We start from the raw sequence: 9,081 nt of genomic DNA on the forward strand, positions 1-9,081 counted from the left end.
TCATGATCCCACAGCTAAAAGTATCACAAGAAGAATTCGAACTCAGGTTTTCCAGGCACCGAGCTCAGCCCTATAACCCTCATACCACATTGCTTCCTCTCCTTATTAAATATTGGAACGTGAATTCCCTAGAATGCCTAGTGTAGCAAGTTGTCCCATTCTGTTCATTTTCTGGGCTGAAGATGATCCAGAAAAGTGTTTGTTTTAAAACTTGTAGATAAACATCTCAACAAAAATAGTCCACATTGCTGCCTTAGTCAATACAATAAAAGGTACAATGTGAAATTATCTTTTGTTAACTCAGAATGACGCTGGAACACAAAGCCATCCTTCTGAACAATGCTCCTGGCTCTCTAGGGGAGGTAGGAATACAGTGTGTATGGGGAGAGCAGTGTCACCCACTGCCAGGTCTTCTTGATGGCCACCATTACTTTTCTTTATATTAATGTTTGTTGTCATTCATCCTTCATTTTCGAAGAGGACCGATGACTTGACTCAAGAATTGGATTTAAGTGAGGCAGAGTTGCCAGTCATTAGCCTCCCTCTCTTTTCCATAGTCATTGAAGTTGAATGGGAAGACAAAAATCAAGATGACTGGTAATGGCCTGGGATGTTATGGATGATTTTGGCACTCTGATGCCTGACCAGACTGTAAGCACTCCACACCACCTGCTTCATAGCTATTAGAACAAATTGTTTGCATCTGCCCATTCTGCAGGGGAAGTCTTCACATGTTGATGTTGACACCATCCTCACTCACTCCCTGGTTAGAGCACATTGTAGGTGCTAAATAGATGATTGTTTCCTTCTTCCCTTCCCCTCCCCTCCTCTCTTTTCCTTCCTTCCTTCTTCCTTCCTTTCCTCCCTATTTCCTTTCTTCCTCCCTCCTCCCTTCTTTCCTTCCATTCTAAGGTCCATGGCCCCCATCCTAGCTCCTCTGCCCCACCTCCCATATGATGTTATCAACTGGTCATCCCTCTTATGTCTTGAAAGAGGAAGGCAAAAAAAAGATAATTGGAAATGTTACTGGAAAAGACCTCGGAGACAATCTAGTGCAGGGATTCTTAACCTGGGGTGCACAGACCCCACCTTCCAAGGAGTCCATAGATAGTTTTCAAGGGCTCTGTGAACTTGGATGGAGCAGGGTAGAAATTACATATTAGTTTTTTCTAAGGGACCTTGAGCATCTCCAATTAGGAACACAGGCAACAAACATGATTCTGAAAATGGGTTCATCAGCTTCCCCCCAGACTGACTGCTAAAGGGGTTCATGACCCCCAAAATGTGAAGGTCCCTGATCTAAAATTTAAGCAGCTTCATTTCACTGAGGAGACTACTGAGTGTTCTGTCTAGGCCTCTAGACTTAGTTAAGATCCAGGACCTTCCCCAGGTCCTGCCTTTAGCCGCCTCCCCCTGTTTTCTCGTCTTCCTCTTCTTCCTCCTTCTCCTGCTCCTATTTTCTTTTCCCACTACACCCACTGTACCACAACTTCGGTACCAGTTTATTGAGGTTCTCCTTGAACCTTCAAATCATTTCGACAAGTTGTCGGTCAAGCCCTTCCATCACCAGGATGTGTGTGTGTGTGTGTGTGTGTGTTTTCTAATGCTGTACAATAGACACTACATTAAATAGTATTTTCACATCCCTTCTCTCAGTTTTTTCCCCTTAGTTTCCTTATGTGTAAATGTATGGGGCTAGATGCACCTTCTCAGGTCCTTTCATGCTCTTAATCTATGATTCCATGAATTAGAAGAGGCCTTAGAAGGCCTTGAGTTCAACCTCATCAAGTTGTTGAGCAGGAAATAGGTGCGGAGAGGTGAGGTCACTTAATCATAGCATTTTTTTAACAGAGCTCTTAGGCAGCAAAGAGGCATCTAGGTGGTTCAGTGGATAGAGTGCTGGGTCTGGAGTCAGGAAGACCTGAGTTCAAATCCAGCTTCAGATACTTCCTAGCTGTGTGATCATGACCAAGTCATTTAACCTCTGTTTGCCTTAATCTACTGAAGAATGAAATGGCAAACCACTCTAAAATCTTTGTCAAGAAAACCCCACGGACAGTATTAGCATGCTATGGTCCACGGGGTCACAAAGAGTCAGCTGTAACTGAATGACAAAGGCTGCAAAACACTTTCGATGTATTATCCCATTTGTGGGGACAAACTATTATCCTCATCTTGTAGATGAAGAAATTGAGGCATACAGATAGGTAGGTGACTTGCCCAGGGTCACAAAGCTAATAAGTATCTGAGATAGGATTTGAACCTGGGTCTTCCTGATTTCAGGTCCAATGTGCTATCATTGTACCACATGGCTGCCCCAGTTTGGGAATAGGGGCATAGGCATAAGAATATGAATCAGGTATGGGAGATAGGTAGTTATTTTATATTCAGAAAATAAATGCAAAACATAACATGTACTGTGTCCATTTGACAAAAACAAGCTTAGGCAGCAGTAATGACTTCTAGCTGTGTCTAAAATCTATACACATTTATGAATGTAATGGGGGTTTGATATGATCTGCACATGAAGCAGATTCCTGTTACGTATGTGTGACACATACACATATAAATGGGTGAGGGAAAGGAGACAGAGAAAGATCTATTTTATATTAATAAGATTAGTATAGGGCTGAATCTTTTCCACCTGTACAGCCAAAAGTTTTAACTTCAAACTGCACGAAGATTTTTGGGACACCCTGTATAGTCCCAGATTTGCCCAGAGCACTGACAGATTAAGCAGCTAAAGCTTAATACTGTTTTATTTTTGCCTTTTGGAGAGCAATTGTAGTTAAGTAACTTGCCCAAGGTCACACAGCTAGTTTTTGTATGTGAGTGTTAAGTATCTGAGGCCAGAACCGAACCAGGGTCCTCCAGACTCCAGGGCCGGCACTTTACTCACTGCGTCACCTAGCCGCCCCATGTTACATACTGTTAATCTCCAATACAGAGTCCCTTCTTAGAATGATCTCCATCTTGGCCTGTCAGTGGATCCACATGACTCTGAGGCCCCCATTATGACAGCCCTCTTTTCCTAGAGCTATCCTAGCCATTCCCTTAGGACTGAGGCACCATCTCCTAGGCTGTTCACTAGGGGCAAATCCCCTCCTTCCCCAACCTATCTCTTGAAAGACCTTACCACTCAGACTTACCTTGTCTCTTCTCTCACCGATGGCAGAGATGTCACCAGTTTGAACTTTGGCGAAACCCTCTTCCTCTACCAAGATCCTGAAAGATATCTCCCAGAGGCTGACCTGGGTCATCAGCTTGGTGAAGCAAGGTCCTGAGTTCAGAGGGCACCAAGCTGGCCCTAACCATCTCCCAGCAGCACAAAGGAAAGGCAGATTTTTTATTTTTCTTCCTTCCTTCCTTCCTTCCTTCCTTCCTTCCTTCCTTCCTTCCTTCCTTCCTTCCTTCCTTCCTTCCTTCCTTCCTTCCTTCCTTCCTTTCTTTCTTTCTTTCTTTCTTTCTTTCTTTCTTTCTTTCTTTCTTTCTTTCTTTCTTATTCTTTTCTACACTGAGCACCAACAGTCAGTGAGTTACTTTATGTCCTTGCCTTCTTTCCTGGACATAGGAGATCCAGACCCTGAGTCCTAAGCAGCACCCAAGCCCTTGTTCATCTTCCCTGACTAAGATCTCCCAAAGTGTCTCTTCCCAGATCGAGTTTGGCTGTTGGCCTTTGTGGGCCCTGAGTCACAGGCTGCTCTCACCCAGCCTTCTTCACTGAGATCGTGAAAGAACTTTCCTTCTAGACTCACTTTGACCATTTTCCCCTAGACTGAGATCCCAAAAGGTATCCCATCTTAGCCATTCTTCTAAGGACTGAGATCCTAAAAGGGGTAACCTCCCAGAATTATTTTAAAACATCTAAACTCTTGAATTCAGACTCTGAGTGCCAAACCACCCCAACTCCTCCTTCCCTGCATACTGAGATGACAGTCATCCCAGACCGACTTTGGATATTTCCCCTAGGACAGAGATCCTGAAAGTTTTCTCACAGATTGATCTTGGCTTTTCTCCCCAGAACCATGATCCCAGCTGGCATCTTTTTTCTCAGACTGACCTTGACCATCATCCTTCTTGGATCTAATACTGGAATCCCAAGCTGCCTCAGTCCAAAGACCTTTCTCCATAGTAGGAACACCTGCAGTATGTGAATCTGTTTGTATGTGGGCCCATTCATCATCTGTCAATATGTCTCTTCTGCCATTTACAATTTCATTGCCAGACCCCCAACTTTAGGTGCCAGTTTCTTACCCACTTACACCTGAGTGGACTTGAACAAGGGTTATGTCTCGACCGTCGTCAGGGTGAAACCCCAGGAAAAGCCCCAGGAGATCCCAGGAGAACAGACTGAGGTGGAGCTAATGTGAATTGGAGTTTGGTACTTCCCAGTTTTCCAGTGTTCTCTTTAAAAAACCATAGAGACCCATTCATTCCCTCCAGAGCTAGAGCCAGCTGGAGTCTCCACTTCCAAAGACTATATATGAACTGAGAAATCACCCAAGCAGAAATAGAAAATCAAAGGTGCCGCCTCTGGCAATGGCAAAGCTAACCCAGTCTGTTGTATTGCCTTGTTGAGCTACTAGACACTGGATTGAGAATGGCCAAGATCCCAAGACAGAAGGCCGATAGCTGCAACCTTGGACATCACTGTAGGGTTAATGGAATGTAAGGTCTTCCCTGTCCATTAAACAGCCTGTGTGACCATGTGTCCCCTTTTTACCTTGGAACAGGGACTGTGTTCCCAGGTCTAAAGGTACACAGGTATCTCAATCATGGATGGCTTCCTGCTTTGCGATCCAGCCCAGTTCACAGCTGTGACACATCCTGAGTCACATAGAGCCCCGGCACAGGATCAGTGAGGCTCTGGGCCTCGTGGATCCAATTAAGTGCTGAGGCACATAAATTTTCAAGCTTTTTGGAGCTAAGCCAAACAAGTGCCCAGTCTTTGTTTGAAAACTGTATATATTCTGGGAAGTTGGTATTTTGCCTTGGGACACACTCATGGGAAGAATGTTCACCTGAGTTCTTTGTGATTTGGCCAAATGAGACTATGGGTAGTCATTGTTAAGGGGCCTCCTGGTTTTGTGAACCCAGATGTTGGTGATTCCTGGTCTGGTGATTATGTATCTATTACTTTGTTTAGACAGAATCCTGTCTATTGGATTCTTTCTTGGATACTAACTTCTTCCTATTTATCTGTCTGCATTGTTTAATTAAAGTAAGATTGTTGACCCCTTTGAAGCTGTCTTTCCTTTAGAAAAGCAGATCAAAGAACCTGTGCTGGCAGCCCTCCTGTGTGCTGCTGTTATTGGTCTTACACCTTCACAGCAGCTGCAAGTATCATTAATGATACAATCACACATATAGAATCTCTTCACATATGCTCATATCACTAAGTACTGGAGACCTGATGGCAGCAATGAAGCCTGTCCTTATGTCTTATTTCCCATCAGCAACAAAAGCCAGACATTAACTAGCATCTCAATAGAAACTGACCAGAAAAATCCCCCAAAGCCCTTTCAAAATCCTTGAGGCCCTAAAACTCAAAAATGATTTCTGCTTGAACCTACTAGACCGGTCTTCCCTAAACATCATGACTGTGGGCCTGGGGACTCATGCTTACCTGTGGAATACTTCTAAATACCAGGTGACCAAGCTGAGTGACTTGTCTATGGAAGGAGATTGTGTGACCTCCATGGGCTGGTCTGAACAGGGTGACTGAGAAGTTGGCACAAATAAAGACTTTGTGCAGATCTGGGATGTAGCTGCAGAGGAGCTATGCACAATGGAGGGTCCTGTTGCTAGTCAGTGTGCTCATGTGCTTGCCTGGTACGCAAGCCAGATTTCCTCTGGAAGCCAGGACACAATGATCTTCCACAGAGACTTCCAGGCATCCTCCCTGCAGTCCGAATGCTGACTTCAAGGTCACAGGCAGGAGGTGTGTGGGCTAAAGTGGTTCACAGATCATCAGCTGCTGGCCTTGGGTGGAAATTCAAATACAGTTTTGGTCTGGAGCCTGTCCATAGATACACCAAGCATGAGGCTGCTGTGAAGGGTATCTTGTGATCTCCCCACCAGCATGCCCTGTTAGCATCAGGTGGGGGGACATCCGACTCTGGAATATGTGGACAGGGCAGTCCTTCCGGCACATCTATACCTGTTTCCAAGTGTGGAAACTGGCCTGGTGCAGACATGACAATGAGCTGGTCAGCACCCATGAATATACTGAAAACCAGATTGATCACCGTCTAGAAATACCTCTCCTAGACCCAAGCAGCCAAACTCACAGGCCATAGCTACCGAGCTTTGCGTCTGGCAGTTTCTCCTGATGGAAAGGCCATAGTTGCAAGGGCTGGAGATGAGACCCTAAGATTTTGGAATGTTTTTTGTAAAAATCGTTCACCAAAGGAATCTGGATCTGTCCTTAATCTCTTCACTAAAATCCACTAACTCCTCAAATCCCCATCCAGGACCACACTAAGATGTTTATGGGAACTCTATTAATTGATCCTCATGAATGGAATCTGAGTGATCAGCTGGAATGGAATGGGTGGCGTGGGCAGGTGGACCTGGGGAAACTTTTGAGCTTCTAATTAAATTCCTAATTGTGAAAGTTGTTGAATAATTTTGGGGAGGGTACATGGTTGGGGGGAACCACTCAAAAATTAAGATATTATTCTTCTCAAAGGGCAGACAGAAGGGAAGCCAAAAGGTGAGACGGAGAGGGGAGTGGGAGCCCCACTATTCACAGCATTCCCTCTTCTAATCAATTTACTTCCTTGTTTTGTCTTCAGATGGATGGCCAGAGTGGGAGGAGGATGGGAATGGTGAGTAAAGGGAGGTGAGGGATGGTGCAGGGTCTGTGTGACCTCAGATTTATGGCAGTCCCCACCCCATACATTGGAGCAGAGAAATGAAATGCTTCCACCCTAGGCAACAGTAAGTATGGCCCAGTCTAGTGACCTTTCCAGGGGCTTTCAGCCACTTCAGGAGTTGGGATTTCCAGTCCTACCGGTGACAAAGTTAGGTGGGTCCATGATGAAGGGAGCGAACTGCCACGTGGGCTGTTCTCCCACATTTTCCCCACTCTTGTGATCATAAACCCTGGAGACCAATGAGCTCTGTTGTGCTTCAGTCAGGGTGATATATGGAGACCACACAGCTCAGCGCTTACACTTGCTAACAGGTGAGCCGTTTTGTTGGCGCTCAAATAAAATGAGTTGGTAAGGAAACACTGACAATGAAACCGCCTTCCAAACTCTGAGCCTTATGGGGAGAATTGACTGGGCTATGAAGGTGCTAGCGGGACTGAGGAATCCTTGCTCCACCCTGGCTCCACAGAGGCCTGGAGCTGCTGCCCCTCAGTTCAGAGCACTGGCACCTGAAAGAAAGGTGGGGACTGGGAAAGTTGTTTATAGTTTTAAGGGATGGGGAAATATTGAGGTGGACTTTCTACCAAAGCAAAGCAGTTATTTCAATTTGTCATTCTGGATAGCAGGACAAAGAAAATATCACACTTATGAATCTGGACAGCTGCTTTTCAAACAATGTTTTCATTACATCAGTGCCTCTCAGAAAAGCATTTTATCATCCATTATAAAATCATAATCTTATTCCTACTGGGAAAGTGGCTTAGTAGGGCTTTGAAGAATATAGTGTGGGCAGAGTTGGGATGGGCACTTTGTCTAGTGCTTTGCACTGCTTAGGTCAGGGCCTGGCATATAATAGGCATAATGTTAATAAATGTTTATTTATCAACTTAATGTGCTTCTGTCTTACAGAAAGGAACCAGAGCTTCTGTTCCCAGCAGCCCTGGCCTCCTCTGCCTGGGCCAGCCCTCAGTCCAGCTGTATATTTTGCCTCCATCCCTGTTCTTCTCCATCATGATTTCCCTCCCTTAGCTGCTTCTGGCAATCAGTAGACTCTGTCACACCATGTGGACCATGAGAGCCCTGAGGGAAAAGGTCAATCAGTATATCACCAGCTCCAATTCCTAAGAAGTCTTCTTAAATAGGGTGGGGAATGGGGATATTGACCATTTCCAGATCTAGTTAGAATGTGTTCCTTAGGGCTTAGAGCAGTCAGCAGCTACAAGGCAGGAGCCAGCCCAGAGTAGGGAAGGAAAGGATGGATTTGGCCAAAAAGCAGTGTTTTTTTAAAACTGCTGAGCTTTTGAACAAACCACTGATGGCTTATGTTACAGGTGAGATGCCCCAGACCCTCTTAAATAATTGCTTCTGCTCGGGGCTAAACAGAGAATATTTGGAGCCCAGGCAAGAATGCATTTGTTGCAAAATGTTTTATTTGCCCTCTGGCTTTCCTTAGGTCATCCCATATATGTACCCGTTTGTATTTGTTGGGTGGGGGGAGGATGTTGGTTTAAAGTATGATAAACGAACCCCTAATATGGAGGAAAAAATCTGCTTTAGAAAAGCACAAGGCAGATAAGAAGGGAAACTAAACAGTTGTGTCTGTAGAGGAATTCAGGAGATTTGTGGGGGAGTTGGTCAAGGAGTGTATAAATTATTTTGATGCCCCTTTAGAAAAATATTATTTAAAAATTCAAATGTGATCAACTGGACAGCCAAAAAGGAGAATTTCTTCCCATACATAATTAGAGACAGAGAGGACAATATCCTCTCGATGGAATTGGTATCTTAGCAACTGGCCTCATCATCAGCCACTTATTTAGTCTTTAACCAACCGTGGAAGCCTGGGAAGTCTATTATAGACCTAAGCATCACTCATTTGTGTCTGTCCTTGGGGGAGGTTTAGCTGATTGCCTATGGACAGGGGGGCAGGGCAGGGAGATATATAATGTGTGAATATATGTGTGCAATGATTTAGAGCATTCTTATGGTTAATAGTTTATATAACTAGTAACACTTGTTCCCTATTATAGTTGTAATTCTTTTTTTTTGGGGGGGGGTAACTAGTTCATACCCTTTGACCGCTTGTCCACTGGGGAATGGCACTTGGTTTTATATAATTTGTGTTTGTGCCCTATAGATATTTTAAACAAATCTTCATTTATTTATTTTAAAATTTTGAATTCCAAATTCTCTCCCTTCCTCTTAC

At 44.5% G+C, this 9,081-nt stretch overlaps 1 pseudogene; it reads left to right on the forward strand.

Moving 5' to 3' along the window:
* Positions 1-305: 305 nt before the first annotated feature.
* LOC138176504 (fizzy-related protein homolog pseudogene) lies at positions 306-6,453 on the forward strand (annotated as a pseudogene).
* The last annotated feature ends 2,628 nt before the right edge of the window (positions 6,454-9,081 follow it).

The sequence above is a fragment of the Petaurus breviceps genome, unplaced genomic scaffold, assembly GCF_028583685.1.
Source record: "Petaurus breviceps papuanus isolate PSGF00001 unplaced genomic scaffold, PetGlider_PUasm1.0 89763, whole genome shotgun sequence".
Lineage (NCBI taxonomy): Eukaryota > Metazoa > Chordata > Mammalia > Diprotodontia > Petauridae > Petaurus > Petaurus breviceps.